Source organism: Pantherophis guttatus, chromosome 4, assembly GCF_059756535.1.
Source record: "Pantherophis guttatus breed Tessera chromosome 4, ASM5975653v1, whole genome shotgun sequence".
Taxonomy (NCBI): domain Eukaryota; kingdom Metazoa; phylum Chordata; class Lepidosauria; order Squamata; family Colubridae; genus Pantherophis; species Pantherophis guttatus.
This window is the reverse complement of record NC_142066.1, coordinates 156,740,463-156,757,705: the sequence shown is the minus strand read 5'-3', so window position 1 is coordinate 156,757,705 and position 17,243 is coordinate 156,740,463. Positions and strand designations below refer to the sequence as shown.

Sequence of the window (17,243 nt, the reverse complement as noted above, 5' to 3'; positions counted from 1 at the left end):
AGCAGTCACAGAATTGAGGAAGGTTGTTTAACTAAGATAATCTTATGAACTAGAAAATAATGAAAGAATTTAGTAATTAGAAAGTGTCAATTAGAATGTAACAAATGTATGTTAACCATATATGGAAAACTGCTGTGCTCGCAAAATCCTTTGTCTTGAAGATGTATAAAAGCAGTTGTATCAGAGCTCTTCTGGGTTCAGAATTGCAGATACAAATCTGGTTCTGAAACTGCGCAATAAAACTGTCTCTGGCTGACCCAGGAATGTTGTTTGGTCCCATCATTCCATAACAACAGAGATGCAACAACGGTCATAACTGTGAAAAACAGTCCTGAGTAACTTCAAATGGCCACTAAACGAATGGTTGTAAGTTGAGAACTGCCAGTATTTGGGAAACCCATGGCTTTTGGGAGAAGTTTTGTTCATCTTGCGCAGAGGTCTTCAAACTTGGCAGCTTTAAGACTTGTGGACTTCAACTCCCAGAATTCTCCAGCCAGCTAAGCTGGCTGGAGAATTCTGGGAGTTGAAGTCCACAAGTCTTAAAGCTGCCAAGTTTGAAGACCTCTGATCTTGCATCTTTTCATGACATTGGTTTGGAAACAAGCGCGATGTTAGCCTGCAGCTAGGCGCCCTGGGAAATGTGGTTTCAAAACAGGAGTGGGGAGATGGGGGACAGGACATAAACAGGCAATGTTCCCATGTTACACAGAGCATCCCCCAAAACGCTTCCTTGCCTTGATAGCTTGAAATCTCAGCTAGGATTTATGTGTTTGTTCCCCGGTGTGAATAATTAGAGATATCCTTCTCTTCCCTTGTGGCAGCATTTCGGCCATTAATTCCGCATCCCAGACTCAATTTTATCCTTCCCTGCTCCTGTCCCTTTAAGATAAGGGTTGCTAATAAAAAATAGTAATAATAATAATAATAAGGTATTTCAGAACGCTTTGGCCTCTGCTGAGTCCTTCACAGCGGCAGAATTGGCAGGGAAGGTTTTGAAACGGTGATTTTCAGGATCTCTTGGCTCTGGAAAGGGAGCTGCGTTGAAGGTGACATTCCCAGATTCTTCTGGATCACAGGCCCAACGGTTGCTAAGGTAAAAAGTGTTTTTTTTCCCCCATATGCAACCTATTGCTGAGAAAGCCACAGTTAATAGTGAATAGAAAAGTGAATAGAAAGTTTCTTCCTTCCTTTCCCTTTCTCTCTCTCCCTTCTCCTTCCTTCCTTCCTCCTTTCCTTCGCTTGTTCTCCTTCCCTCCCTCCCTCCCCTTCTTCCCTGTCCTCTTTTTTCCTCCTTTTTTCCTTCCTTGCTTCCTTCATCTTTCCCTCCCCCTGTTCTCCTATTTCCTTCCTTCCTTCTCTTCTTTCCCTCCTTTTTCCTTCTTTTTTCCTCCCTTCCTTCCCCTGTTCTGCTATTTCCTTTCTTCTTTCCCCTGTTCTCCTATTTCCTTCTTTTTCCTTCCTTCCTCCCTCCCTCCTTCCTCCCCCTGTTCTCCTATTTCTTTCCTTCCCTTTCCTCCCCTTGTTCTCCTATTTCCTCCCTCCCCTTCTTCTCCTGTTTTCCTTTTTCCTTCCTTCCTTCTCCTGTCCTCCTTTTTCCTCCTTTTTTCCTTCCTTGCTTCCTTCATCTTTCCCTTCCCCTGTTCTCCTATTTCCTTCCTTCCTTCTCTTCTTTCCCTCCTTTTTCCTTCTTTTTTCCTCCCTCCCTCCCCCTGTTCTATTTCCTTCCTTCCTTCCCTTCTTCCCCTCCTTTTTCCTTCCCTTCCTCCCTTCCTTCCCTTGTTCTCCTATTTCCTCCCTCCCCTTCATCCCGTTCTCCTTTTTCCTTCCTTCCTTGCTTCTTCCCTCCCTCCTCCCTCACCCTGTTCTGCTATTTCCTTCCTTCCTTCCTTCCTTCCTTCCTTCCTTCCTTCCTTCCTTCCTTCCTTCCCCTGTTCTCCTATTTACTCCCTCCCTCCCTTCCCTTCTTCCCATCCTCCTTTCTTCCTCCCTTCCTCCCTCTCTCCCTCGCTCCTCCCTTACCCTGTTCTCCCATTTCCTTCCTTCCTTCCCCTGTCCTCCTTTTTCCTTTCTTTCCTTTGTTACTTCCTCCCTCCCCCTGTCCTCCTATTTCCTTCTTTCCTTTCCTCCTTCCTCTGTTCTCCTATTTTCTAACTTCCTTCCTTCCTTCCTTTATTTTAAAATAAAATCAATGGAGCTTATGGGATCGTGTGCTAAAACATTCTAGTTTGGAAGCGATCAATTTTTACATCCTCAGCCCGTTTTATCTCTCTTTCTCCTTTTCCAAGAGGAAAAATCTTTGTAACCACAATGAAAGACAAGAAGAAAGAAAGCAACAAAGGGGAATTAGAGTGTGTCTTTTGTGAATATTTTGCTTTTTTGAGAAGTCTCAATCGTCCCTAGTCTAGCAGTGAAGTTGGTAACAGCTTCAAAGGAAGCACAGAAGAAACAAACAAACAAAAAAAAGAGATTAATATCAAATGTCAGCTAAGATTTTGGTTCTGTGAATGTATTGCTAAGTATTTCCTCTCGAGAGACGCTTGAAATAAAGAATTTAATAAATTCATCTCCCAGGTTTTTGGGGTGGCAAAATTCATATAATTATGGATTTGCTTCAAGGAGTTCTCTTCGTCAAAGTTGGCACAAGCCTTCAGGCTAACACAACACCACAATCTGTTTATTTCCCACAATTGAAACGGCTCCAGCGAACGCAAAGAGCACCCCAAATGGCGATAAATACAGGTAGTCCTCAACTTACAGCAGTTCATTTAGTGACAAAGTTACAATGGGACTGAAAAAAGAGACTTAGGACCGCTCGGCAACTGACTCGTATTTATGACAGTTGCAGTGTCTTGGGGTCACGTGATCCACTTTTGCAACCGTCTGATGAGCAAAGTCAAGGGGGGGAGCAAGATTCACTTAACAACCGTGTGACTAACTTAACCACTGAAGTGATTCACTTAACAACGGTGGCAAGGAAGGTCGTAAAATGGGGCACAGCTCACTTAACAATTGTCTCTTAGCAACGGAAATTATGGGGCTCAATTGTGGTTGTAAGTCAAGGAATACCTGTAATCTTGTAGGTTGTAGGTTGGATGGCTCTCCTCTTGGTATCCTTTCCACCATTTCTTTTTTAAATTAATGGTAGTATTTTAATTTTTTTAATAGTTGCAGCTCAGAATTCCCAAAGAGAAGGACAGAACAGAACACAAATTTGTTTCCTTCCAAAGCATCGCTCAACTTCACTCGGGATATTGGCATAGGTAGGGTCTCCTGCTTGAGCAAGGGGTTGAGCTAGATGACCTCCAAGTTCCCTTCTGACTCTCTTATTCTGCTTTTTACCAGGGAAATCTTCCCAAGGAAAAAGTCAAATTCAGCAGAACGGAGGGTGCTTTGCATTCCAAATTCAGATCGGGCACTTGAAGGCAAAATAATTCTTTTTGTGTTTTATAGCAAATGAATTTGGCAGGAATTCATGAGAAGACTTGATAGCGTCTCATCCTTGATCATCCAAGGAAGATTTATGTGAAATTATAACCAACAGGAAGAAACTCGCCCAAGACTTACCGAAGTGGAGAATTAATTGCAATTAATTGCATAGGGTAGAATAATTGGGAAGCGGGATTCTGCCTCCTGGGAGATCTTTGGTTAAAGGGGGAAAAAAATGCATCTGTCAAACTGCTACTGTGCTCCTGTTATTTTCATATCCTCTCTAGAATTCAAGGGATGAAAATAAACCTATATTTATAACCTTTCTATATTCATGTCTGGTTTGCGGCCCTTCCTGGAACTCTCTCTCAGCCTTCGGAGAAGCAAAATGATAGAATAGAGATGGTTTTTAGCTTTGGGTTTTATAGGATGGGATTATTTATATATCATCCATCTAACATTCATCTATATATCTATCTATCCATCTATCTCTATGTATCTATCTATCTGATCTCTCTCTCTATCCATGTATCCATGTATCCATGTATCCATCCATCCATCTATCTAATCGCTCTCTCTCTCGCTCTCTATCTATCATCTGTCTATCTATCTATCTATCTATCTATCTATCTATCTATCTATCTATCTATTTCATCTCTCTCTCTATCTCTATCTGTCATCCATTTATCATCTATCTATCTATCTATCTATCTCATCTCTCTCTCTTCTATCTATCTATCTATCTATCTATCTATCTATCTGTCATCCATCTATCATCTCTCTCTCTCTCTCTCTATCTCTGTCATCCATCTATCATCTATCTATCTATCTATCTATCTATCTATCTATCTATCTATCTCTATCTCTATCTGTCATCCATTTATCATCTATCTATCTATCTATCATCTATCTATCTATCTGTCATCCATCTATCATCTCTCTCTATCTATCTATCTCTGTCATCCATCTATCATCTATCTATGTATCTATGTATCTATCTATCTATCTATCTATCTATCTATCTATCTATCTATCTATCTATCTATTTCATCTCTCTCTCTATCTCTATCTGTCATCCATTTATCATCTATCTATCTATCTATCTATCTATCTATCTATCTATCTCATCTCTCTCTCATCTATCTATCTATCTATCTATCTATCTATCTGTCATCCATCTATCATCTCTCTCTCTCTCTATGTCATCCATCTATCATCTATCTATCTATCTATCTATCTACCTATTTCATCTCTCTCTCTATCTCTATCTGTCATCCATTTATCATCTATCTAACTATCTATCTATCTATCTATCTATCTATCTATCTATCTATCTATCTCTATCTATCTCATCTCTCTCTCTTCTATCTATCTATCTATCTATCTGTCATCCATCTATCATCTCTCTCTCTCTCTATCTATCTCTGTCATCCATCTATCATCTATCTATCTATCTATTTCATCTCTCTCTCTATCTCTATCTGTCATCCATTTATCATCTATCTATCTATCTATCTATCTATCTATCTATCTATCTATCTATCTCATCTCTCTCTCTTCTATCTGTCTATCTATCTATCTATCTATCTATCTATCTATCTATCTATCTATCACATCTATCACATCTATCATCTCTCTCTCTTTCTCTCTATCTCTGTCATCCATCTATCATCTATTTTTTCTATCTATCTATCTATCTATCTATCTATCTATCTATCTATCCATGTATCCATCCATTACCCATCTATCAATCTGTCTAATCTATCTATTCAACCTGTTCTCTAATCATACAGGTAGTCCTCGATTTACGACCGTAATTGAGCCCAAAATTTCCGTTGCTAAGCAAGACGACATTTATTAAATGAATTTTACCCCATTTTACGACCTTTCTTGCTACATTTGTTAAGTGAATCCCTGCAGTTGTTAAATTCATAATCTGGTTGTTAAGTGAATCTGGCTTCCCCGTTAACTTTGCTTGTCAGAAGGTTGCAAAAGTGGATGCTGCAATGGTCGTAAGTGTGAAAAACAGTCATAAACAGTCACTTTTTTCAACGCCGTAATAACTTTGAATGGTCATTAAATGAACGGTTGTAAATGAAGGACTACCTGTATAAGCTCTGCCATTGTTGAATTTAATGCCTTCAACAATGGAGATATCTCTGGAACAATTATGCTAAGGCTGAAGGGAGAATTCAGCAGGGGAAATTGGATATACTGATGATTAAAATTATATTAAATTAGAAAACAAAATGAAAGGAAAAAAGATGTCTAAAATAATATCGTACTACTGTATTATTGCTGCTGCTTATGCTTTTTCCCTAAAGTGAGGGCTCATGAGATTGTTCAACAAGTGAAATTTAAGGTAGTGATTCAAATAAATTCAAATAAACCAGAAAACAAAGGAATATTCACTCTCTCCTTCCCTCCCTCCCTCTCTCATTTTTCTCTCTCCATCCATCCATCCATCCATCCCTCTTTATCATCTGTCTCAACTATTATCTATCCATTCATCTCTCTGTTCTCTCTTTCTCTCTTTTTCCTCTCATCTATCCATCACTTATCTCTTTGTTATCTCTCTTTCACACACTCTCTATTTTTTCTATCTATCATCTATTTATATCTATCTATCTATCTGTCTGTCTGTCTGTCTGTCTGTCTCTCTCTCTCTCTCTCTCTCTCTCTCTCTCTATCTATCTATCTCTGTCTATCTATCTGTCTATCTATCTATCTCTCTCTCTCTCTATCTATCTGTCTATCTGTCTATCTATCTATCTATCTATCTATCTATCTATCTATCTATCTATCTATCTATCTACCTATCTATCATCTATCTATATCTATCTGTCTATCTGTCTGTCTATCTATCTATCTATCTATCTATCTATCTATCTATCTATCTATCTCTATCTATTTATCTGTTTATCTATATATCTATCTATCTATCTCATCCATCCATTTCTATCTCTCACTCTTTCCATCCCTCTCTCTCTCTCGTCTCTCTTTCTTTGTCATCGATCCATCCAGCTGTCTTTCAATCATCTGTCTGTCTCTCTCTCTCTTCATCATCTCTTACCTATCCATTTATCTCTCCGCCTTTCTATTCTCTCTCTTTCCTCTATCCATCTGTCTTTCTATCATTTATCTATCGCTCTATCACCTCTCTTTCTCTCTCTCTTTCTTTCTTCCTCTCCCTCTCTCAAAACTCGAGCAGCTGGCCGTCCAAGAGGACTCTTTTTCCATCACAACCACTTCAACATTTGCAAGGATGATGGCAAAGTCACAACGTGGCCAGATAAACCCCCACACCGTTTCCTCAAAAAACCCCTCCCCATTTCACCCCACCTCTCTATCTGGGGACAACCATGACCATCATCTAGCTTTGGGAAGAAGATAGAAAGAGAGGGGGAAAAAATTGAATTTCTCCTCAAAGCACAACCCAGCATTTTATATTGTTTCCTCTCCAGCATCCCAAGGGTATACAGGTAGTCCTTGACTTACAACCATTCGTTTAGTGACCGTTCAAATGACATTGGAAAAAAGTGGCAATGATGACTGTTTTTCACACTTAACGACCGTTGCAGCCTTCCCTTGGTCATGTGAGTCAAATTCAGTTGTTTGGCAACTGACTTGTATTTATGACGGTTGCAGCGCCCCGAGGGTGCGTGTGTCACTTGCAGTGATGGGATTCAAATCATTTAACGACCGTTTCTCTGCCTTAATGACCAGCTGGGTGGGCGTGGCCATGGTGGGCGTGGCCAGCGGGTGTGACTCGGCTTCCTGCACCCACAAAAGCAGGTTGGGAGGGACGCACTGCCCCCCTGCGCCACCCCCCCGGGTGCCCCATTTTGGGCCTAGTAGGCCTCCCTGGAGCCTCCTGGGAGCGAAAACAGGCCACGGGGAGGGGGGGCAGCGCCACATCCCCCCCGCAGCCCCTTTTGGGCCTAGTAGGCCTCCTTGCACTTACTTGGGAGCCAAAATGGGGTGCATGGGGACTCCTGGAAGGGGGGGGCAGGGAAAGGCAGGGCCAGGCATCAATTTAACTACCGGTTCGCCTGAAACCGGCTGAATCCCACGCGACTCATCTGGTCCCCTCTTGCGACCTTCTGACGAACAAAGTCAATGGGGAATTTGGATTCACTTAACAACCGTGTTGCTAACTTAACAACTGCATGGATTCACTTAACAACAGTAGCAAGGAAGATTGTAACTTCAGGAAACACTCCCCGAGCAACTGTCTCGCTCAGTAATGGAAATTTTGGGCTCATTTGTAGTTGTACGTTGAGGACTACCTGTGCAGCTGAGGCATAAACTGAGTTCTGGATGAGCAGGAAGCAATTTGATGCTGGCATCTGGAAATCCCATCCTATCCAACATGGGGAACCATTTAACGGATGAAGCAAGAAGCGGTAATTAGATTTGGGGGCGAATACAACCTGCGCCCCCTTTTCTTGGCACGGACTTGGGGACGAAAAGGCTCCATAACATCTGGAAACGTCTTCCAGATGTTCTTCTAAGCATCACTGTCCTGGGTGGGAACTGGAGAAGAAGAGGACTTTCTCCGTGCCAAACAGGGGTCCATCCTCAAATGATGTCATTTGGCAAATTAGATGGTAATTAGATGCCTCTCTCGGGTGAGGGATGAGATAATTCTGAAAGAATTTGAATTGTTCTCACTGCTGGAGCCTCCCTTCAGGCGGCCATATTCGGATGACGAGCGAAGGGAATCTTTGTAGCTCAGGGTTGAACTGCAGACATTTCATGACCCAACTAGGGAACATCATCAGTGCTAGAAGGAGTGAGATGCATGTGGAGGTAGAGGAATCAGAATAGCGTTAGAAAACACCTTAGAGGTCTTCTAGTCCAACCTCTATACCATTTCAGACAAATGGCCATCCAGTCTCCTCTTAAAAACTTCCAGTGTTGGAGAATTTACAACTTCTGGTGGCAAGCTGTTCCAATGATTAATTGTTCGCACTGTTAGGAATTTTCTCCTTAATTCTAGGTTGCTTCTCTCCTTGATTAGTTTCCAGCTGTTGCTTCTTCTCCTGCCTTCTGGTGCTTTGGAAAATAACTTGACTCGTCTCTCCTTTGGGGCAGCCCCACAAATACTGAAATGCTGCTATCATGTGTCCCCCCTATTCCCAGTCCTTCTTTTTATTAAACTAGACATATCCAAATTCTGCAGCCGTTCTTCAAATGTTTTAGTCTCCAGGCCTTTAATCATCTTAGTTGCTCTTCTCTGCACTTTTTCCAGTCTCAACATCTTTTTTTGTAATTTGGTGACCAAAACTGGATGTAGCATTCCAAGGTCATCTAGTATCAACAGTAGAGTCCTTCAAATTTCTAGGTTCTACCATATCTCAAGATTTAAAATGGACACCTAACATCAAAACCATCTTCAAAAAAGCTCAACAAAGAAAGTTCTTTCTGCGCCAACTCAGGAAGCTCAAACTTCCCAAGGAGCTGCTGATAACAGTTCTACAGAGGAATCATTGAGTCCGTCATCTGCACCTCCATAACTGTCTGGTTTGATTCTGCAACCCAACAAGACAGAGACAGACTTCAGAGGATCATTAGAACTGCAGAAAAAACCATGGCTACCAACCTGCCTTCCACGGAGGACCTGTATACTGCACGAGTCAAAAAGAGGGCTGGGAAAATATCTACAGACCCTTCGCATCCTGGACATCAACTGTTTCAACTCCTACGTCCTCAAAACGAGGCTAGAGAGCACTGCACACCAGAACAACTAGACACAAGGACAGTTTTTTCCCCGAACGCCATCTCTCTGCTAAATAAATAATTAACTGTCAAACTATTTACTAAGTCTGCGCTACTATTAATCTTCTCATCGTTCCCATCACTCATCTCCTCCCACTTATGACTATAACCATGTTGCTTGTATCTTTATGATTTATATTGTTTTAATTGTTTCCTAGTACGATTTGATAGCTTATTAGTAATCTTGACTATCACTAAGTGTTGTATCTTTTTATTCTTGATGAATGCATTGTTACAAGGAATGGTGGATCAGGCCCAATAAAGAGACTTGAGTCATCAGGTAAAATATATCTCCTTTTATTTGTAGGTTCATCACATCATCTCTGGAATACATCAGGAACAACTGGAAGATGGAGTAGTGTGCCCACCTTTTATACCTGTGGGCGGGGATTCAGGTAAGGAGGGGTCTATGGGAGGAGCTGACCAGGTGGGAGTCTGGGTTAACCCCTGCACTACTGCGCTATAGCTGATCCCTGGCACGGGCAGAGCATTTATGCCTGACAAATCCCCCTCTAAATGCCTGACCCGTGTCTGTAGGCCTGACTGACTGGTTGGTACCTTGGGGTGGATCTTGAGCTTGGAAACTAAGTGTGAATGTTGCTTGCCCTGTAGTGGTTTCGTGAGTATGTCTGCGGTCTGTTCTTCTGTGTCGCAGTGTATGGCCTTTATGAAACCAATTCTGGAGAGCTGTCTAACGTGTTTGTACTTTATGTCAATGTGCCTTGACCTTTGCCCCACAGCGTCGGACATGGATATCTCTATGGCGGCTTTGTTATCTTCGTAGATATTTATTGGGTAAGCTGGTTCTCTCCACACGCTGGCGAGTAGGTCGTCGAACCAGATGAGATTGTTGGCGGCTTTGGAAAGGCATATATATTCAGCTTCAGTAGTCGAGGTTGCCACCAAGATTTGTTTGCCTGTGTACCAATGCACCGGACAGTTATTTAAGTAGAATATGTACCCAGATGTGCTTTTGCGGCCTTTGGCGTCTCTGGCCCAGTCAGCATCAGCGTAGCATGAGAGGATGGGTTCTTCGGATTTCTCAGGCTCTAGGGTCAAGCATGCATTGGCACTCTGTTTCAGGTATCTCAGCACTCTTTTTACTGCATCCCAGTGGTATGTGGTGGGTTTGCTCACGTGCCTGGATAATAAATTGACGGATAGTGCAATGTCCGGTCTTGTCCAGTTAGCGATATAAAGGAGGGAGCCTATGATAGACCTGTACAGCGTGTTATCTCCAAATTCGGGTGATTCATCATGCATGTTTTTTAGGAAGTCCGCCTGCATGGGTGAATCACATCCTTTGGCGTCTGCCATGTTGCACTTATGGAGTAACTCTTCTATTTTCTCTTTCTGAGACAGTTGGAAACCTTTTGGCGTCTGGTTGACTTGTACCCCCAGGTATCGGTTTATCCTCCCAAGGTACTTTAGGGTGAAATGCTCGCTCAGCCTGCTGGCGAAGGTGTTGCGGTTGGCTTCGTGTTTGCTGATGTATAGAATGTCATCCACGTAAACTAGGATGTATTCTGGTGAGTCCCCCTCTTTCCTGGTGAAGAAACAGTTGTCAGCTATGGTCGCCGTGAATCCCATAGACTTCAGGGCCTCTACCAGGCATTCGTACCATCGTTTGCCTGATTGTTTTAGTCCATACAGGCTCTTATGGAGTAACCAGGTGTCCCCTCTGTTGGTTTCTTTGCTGTGGGGGGCTCTGATGTATATCTCTTTGTCTAGTTTGGCGTGCAGGTAGGCGGTCTGCACGTCGAACTGGTGCACCTCCAGCCCTAGTAAGGATGCAATGACCAAGGCACTTTTGACGCTCTCTGTCCTTACGGTGGGCGAATAGGTGTCTGTGTAGTCCTCCGGAAACCTTTGAGCAAACCCCTGGGCAACTAATCTTGCCTTGTATAGGCTTTGGCCCCCCTCTAAGTTTTTGACTTTGAATATCCACCGGGTGCCTATTGTGTTCTTGCCCTCTGGGACTTTGGTGGGGGTGTATACCTCCAGCTTCCTCAGGCTGTCCAGTTCTTTGGCCATGGCTAATTCCCATTTTGCCCTCTCCCCCTGGGGTAGTCTCAGTACCTCTTCGTAGGAGTTTGGCGTAATGTGGTTTGCGTGCACGTGCATCACGTAATCATTCAACCTTTTTGGCAGCTGGTTTCTGGTTGACCTGACAGGCCTGGTCGCTGCCTGCTCAGTGTCATGCAGATATCTGGCCTCTCTTTGTGTCAGTGATTCGACACTTATCTTGGGGTGATTCTCTTTCCATCCCTCAACCTTGATGCCTTGGAGGTCGGGCTTGGGCCTGCTCCCTTGTTGTCTATTTGCTGTCTCGTTTTTGGTTTGGGTTTGCTCGACGGGACTACCCTCACGCTCGGTGGGTACCTCGTTTAGGTGCAACCTGGACCAGTTGGCTTGCTCATGGAATGCCGCTGTTCTGGAGACCACAAACCTATTATTATTGTCCACAAACCTGAAGCCTTTGGTTCCTGGCTCGTATCCCATAAACCTGAGCCTTCTGGACACCTTATCCCCTTTCCTGCGTAACTGCTTGGGTATGTGGACGTCAGCCGTTACACCGAACACATGTAGGTGTGCTATCTGTGGCTTCTTGTTATACATGACCTCGTAGGGTGTTTTGTTTATCACACTGGACCATGTTCTATTTAATGTATAGTTAGAGTAGACCAGGGCTTCAGACCAGAAGTGTTGGCCAATGCCCGCGTCCTCTAGGGCGCACCTGACCATCGTTTGTAGCGTGGAGTTCCGTCGTTCTACGACCCCGTTCTGAAAGGCGGAAAACGGGGACGACGTAAAGTGAATCACGCCTTTGGACCTGAGCCAATGTGAGAAGTCCTTAGATAAAAACTCAGACCCTCTGTCGGTCATGATCTGTTTGATCTGTTTGTTGTTTTGGGTTTCTACCCTTTTATAAAACTCTTTGAATTTTTGGAAGGCTTCATCCTTTTTTCTTAAGGTGTAGACGAAGCCATATCGACTATGGTCATCCACTATGGTGAGGAAGTACCTTTTTTTGTAATTTATGGATGGCCTTAGGGGCCCTACCAGGTCCATGTGTACTAAGTCGAATATTTGTTTGGCGGCGCGTAACGACTTCTTGGGTCTGGGTTTTACTTTTAGTTTTGAACACTTGCACACCGAGCACTCGAGGTAGTTTTCACAGTTTTTTATTATGGCACCCTCGGTACAATTTGCCATTTTTTGTATCATGGGAAAACTGGCGTGTCCAAGCTTGCGATGCAGCAGATGGGCACAGTCGTCATGCATTGGTTTGCCTATAGAGGGTCTCTTTTGTGTGTGTTTGTTGTGCTGTGTTTCTGGTGTCGTGTTATCGTCGTTATCTACCTCTCCCCCACCTATCTGTTCACCTTCAGTCTTGCTTTGGTCAGTGTCTTCTGTGTTCTCTGAACTGGTGTTTATGCTGTGGGCGTAATCCTCATAGAAATTTATGTAGGGTAACCCTTGGTTAATGGTTACTCTCCCTATGTCCTTCCTGTTCTTGCTAACCTTCACATTCCCTTTTGTGAATATCATCTCAACCCCTGATTCCCTGCTGAGCTTTACTGCGGCCAGGATGTTGTGGGGTATTTCCGGGACTAGTAGTACCCCCTCTATTTTCCCTATGCCTGGTAACGTAATTGTCCCCTTGCCTGTTACTCTGACCTGGTTTTGATCAGCAACTTTGATGGAAAAATCCTCTCTCTTGAATGATGAGAGTAATTTCTGATTGTATGTGGTGTGGTTGGAAGCCCCCGAGTCTAGGAGCCAAGAGCTGGTGTCCGTGCCTTGGTGTGTGGTGTGTGTGTGCTCCCCTATCCCATATAGGGACCCTGTCCTGCTGTCGCGTGAGCTGTCCCTGTTTCCCTTCCTATCCCTGGGGATGGGTGAGTCTCTACGCCTATACCTTTCATCGGATGTGTGCCTTTCTGTTTGCCTGTACTTATGTTCTGGCCTGCCTCTTTCCCTATAGTTCTTGGGGCAGTCCCTTTTGATGTGTCCCTTTGACCCGCAGATGTAGCACTCGGGTGTGTTGTGTTGCTTCTCTTGGAAGACTACCCTCTTCTCACTCTTGTGTTCTCTGGGAGGGCCGGGGCGGCTCCTCCTCAGATTGTCTTCTGCGATAAGCCTGTTGGATAGCCTCTCCACAGACAGCATCCCTAGGCTAACGGTGTCTAATTGTGTCAGGAAGTTATTCCATGAGTGGTCTAAAGAGTTGATTATCACACTCTTCATTATTTGGTCGGAAATAACTTCTCCCCTAAGGTGTAGCTCTGCCCTGGTACCGCTTAAGGACACTAGGTGCTCACTCATGGGGGTCCCTGGCTTAAGTCTGGCGGAAAAGAAGTCCTTGGAAATTTGTGTGGTGGTGGACACACTCTCACTATAAAACAATCCAAACATTTTCCCTATAATTTCGGACACCGTGAGGTTATGGCCAATACGGTGGTAAATTGTGGGGGAAATACTGGCAATTAAAAGGTAGAATGCCTTATGGTGCATGCAATCCAGCTCTAAAGTCCATGGTTTCTCTGGGGGGTCATTAATAAAATGTGACATGTTTTCTTTCAGGAACACCACCTGGAGCTGCTGTGACCACTCTAGGATATTGCCCCCATCCATCCTCAACTTGGGAAAGTCAACAGGTAAGTTCCCAGCACTAGTAGTAAAATTACTTACTGCTGGCTGCTGTCCATGGTTCCTTATGTCTCTATAGCAGCAGTAGGGCATGGGAACGCTTGCCGGTAGTTTAAAAGTCCCGCTTTGTAATTTTTTTCTTTTTTCTTCCTCTAGGCGGAAGAGCGCATGCGCGAAGTCCATTTCAGCTCCGCCGTCGCCGAGGAAGGACCTGTTCGTCGCGGCTCCGCTGTAGAGGCCTCTGCCGGTCGGGTAGGCCTCGGCCTCGGCCTTGGGGGTCCAGGTGTGTTCCGGAAGGTGTCGTTCGGCAGCTGCAGCTCCGGAATGAAGATCTCGGCGGTGTTGAGGATCCGGCGACGGTTGTAAGTAACTGCCCCAATCCATGCGGTCCGGGGTGCGCGGCCTGGGCGATCGGGGGCGCGGTGTCCCTGGGGTGCGAAGGTGGGCTGGTGAATCATCGCGGGCGTCGGTGGCTCTCGGGTGGGTGCTCCGCTGTCCCTCTCCTCGCCTTTCCTTCCGTTTTGGCCTCTCCGGCCTCTCCTTGGTGATTTTGAGGCCTGGGCCGAAGGCGGCGGCGAGGGTCTTCATGGCCCTATCCACTTGCCGCTCGCTGGGGGTGTACCAGGGGTCGGAGTCGGATTCGGTTCCCTCTCCCTGGTCACTTTCATCATTGTTTATGGTCCGGCATTTTTCGCGCGCCGGCCATTTTGAATCCTGTATGTTGATTGGTTGGGGGTCGGCCATCTTGTCCGACCACGTGGACAAAGATGGCCGCCGTTTCAAATTTAGAGCGGGGCTTCGGGGCTCGGTGGCCGTTGGGGGTGCCCTTTTGGGCGATCCACTCACCGAGTCCAGCTCCTCGAGTTCGGAGTCCGAGCCCTCTTCGCTCCTTGCCACCTCGCGGTCGATTATGAAGCTCCGCAGGTCGGCAAGGAGGTTCTTGTCGCCGGCTCGTTCCTTCAGCAGCTGTAGGACGTCGAGCCGCAGCTTCTCTTCCTCTTGATCGTGGTGGTGGGCCCTTTTTCCTTTTCCGATCTCCCCCTTTTCTTCCGTTGCGGTGGTTTTGGGGGTAGTCGAGGTTCCTGCCTTTCCCGGCGAATCCGATGGGTTGCTTTCCCGTTGCTTCGGAGGTGTCGCCATTCTGCAGGTAGGTATGGGTCCTTGTCGTGTGGCTTGGGATCTTTGGGCCTTACCAACCATCCTCTGCTACCATTTTGTTACAAGGAATGGTGGATCAGGCCCAATAAAGAGACTTGAGTCATCAGGTAAAATATATCTCCTTTTATTTGTAGGTTCATCACATCATCTCTGGAATACATCAGGAACAACTGGAAGATGGAGTAGTGTGCCCACCTTTTATACCTGTGGGCGGGGATTCAGGTAAGGAGGGGTCTATGGGAGGAGCTGACCAGGTGGGAGTCTGGGTTAACCCCTGCACTACTGCGCTATAGCTGATCCCTGGCACGGGCAGAGCATTTATGCCTGACATGCATTTTATTCTCCTTATGTACACTGCGAGCATAGACACCTAAGACAAATTCCTTGTGTGTCCAATCACACTCGGCCAATAAAGAATTCTATCTATCATCTATCTATCTATCTATCTATCTATCTATCTATCTATCTACTCTACTCTACTCTACTCTACTCTACTCTACTCTACTCTACTCTACTCTACTCTACTCTACCCTACCCTACCCTACCCTATCCTATCCTATCCTATTCTATTCTTTTCTATTAAGGATCTGTGGGAAGCCCCCTCCGAAGAATGAAATATTTTGGTGAATATCCAAAAAAGGGCAGAATATTATATTTCCCTAAATGAGAGATGGAGAAACTTGTTTTTTATAACAGCAGGAAGCAGCCCCCAAGTCTCTGTCCCCCAAGCAGAAACTGAGGAGGCACCTTTTAGAAATGCAGATTTGGTAATTCATTCAAGACAGGATATTTTTGAAACCCCCTGCAGGGGAAGTCTGAACAAAGGCAGGATTAGCCCCTCACTCATGATCCAAAACAGGACGAAAGCCATTAAGCCACAATTGGGAGCTACCCAACACCCTGTTGGAGGAAATGTCCATCTGGGTTCAGATCCAAGTGGGGAGAAAGACACTGGAAACATGGAGGCTACTTGAAAAGATGATTTAATGATGGGCAGGTGATGAGAGAGAGAGAGAGAGAGAGAGAGAGAGAGGGAGGGAGGGAGGGAGGGAGGGAGGGAGAGATTTATATCCTCTGTTGGGCTTTGAATTTGAGCTTGTATTCTGATTGGTTGTCAGATTCCCATGAGGCCATGCAGGGGAAAATTTGTAGGTTGTCTGTGTCCCAGGCTTGGTTGACTCTTGCTGGGTGATGATTCAATGAAAGGCCTTTGGGCAATTCCTACTATGGCTTTGCCTAAAGGAAGTAGATCTTTGTTATGTAGAATAGACTGGCCCAGGCCTTAATAGTCCATTAATAAAGGTGTGTGTGTGGAGGGGGGGGGCTGACTTTCTGCCTTCCTTTTAGGGGAAATATTCTGCCCTTTTAATATCTCCTAAAATATCTCATTTTCCTAGGAGAGGGGTGGGTGCTAACTTCCCACAACCCTTTCAGGACACAAGCCCCTTCATTGCATGACCCACAGAGCAGTCCAAACTTCAACCAAATTAGCTCAGACAAACACCTAGGACAGTAATGGCTAACCTTTTTGCCGCCAAGTGCCAAAAGTGGGGGGAGCACGGGGGGCGGGGTGTCATGTGCATGCGTGCCCACACCCATAATTCAATGCGCCACAAACCCCCTGCGCATACACGTGTGATCCCCCCGCACTTCCCTTGGTTTTTGCACGTGATAGCATGGTAGGCCCGTTTTTCGCCCTCCCCAGGCTCCAGATGCTTTCTTGGAGCCTGGGGAGGGCAAAAACGGCCTTCCCCACACTCCCAGAGGCCCTTCAGAGCTGAGCTAGGGCAACGCTTGCCTGCCCACTGATATGCCATAGCTTTGCCATCACTAAGGTGACCAGACGTCCCGCTTTTGGCGGGACAGTCCCGCTTTTGAGCAATTTGTCCCGTGTCCCGCGGCGTTTTAAAAAAGTCCCGATTTTTCATTCTGCCTCCTGAGTCCCGGCTGCCTCCTGAATCCCCGCTGATGGCTAGAGGGAAAAAAAACTCTTTAAACTCTTGCCGTGGGGCTTCAAAGGGCCGACCTACAGCTGATCAGTGTTAAAAAAAAATGAATAGACCCATGCCTGCAAAAATAGAAAAAACAGCCCCTGTTAACAGCTTCCACTAGGTTAATTAGCTGCAAGTTCCTGGAGCAGATTTCCCCCCCCCCCAGCTATACTGAAAACAAAGGCGAAAGCGAAACTAAACCTGCAAGGTGACAAAATGAGGCAGAGAGAGATT

At 45.1% G+C, this 17,243-nt stretch overlaps 1 long non-coding RNA gene across 1 annotated transcript; it reads left to right on the top strand.

Annotated features, from left to right (window-relative positions):
• The first annotated feature begins 9,456 nt into the window (after positions 1-9,456).
• Positions 9,457-15,337, top strand: LOC148114396 (uncharacterized). Its single transcript, XR_015734145.1, has 4 exons — positions 9,457-9,602; positions 13,795-13,868; positions 14,017-14,222; positions 15,153-15,337. It is a non-coding gene; the product is annotated as an uncharacterized LOC148114396 (long non-coding RNA).
• The last annotated feature ends 1,906 nt before the right edge of the window (positions 15,338-17,243 follow it).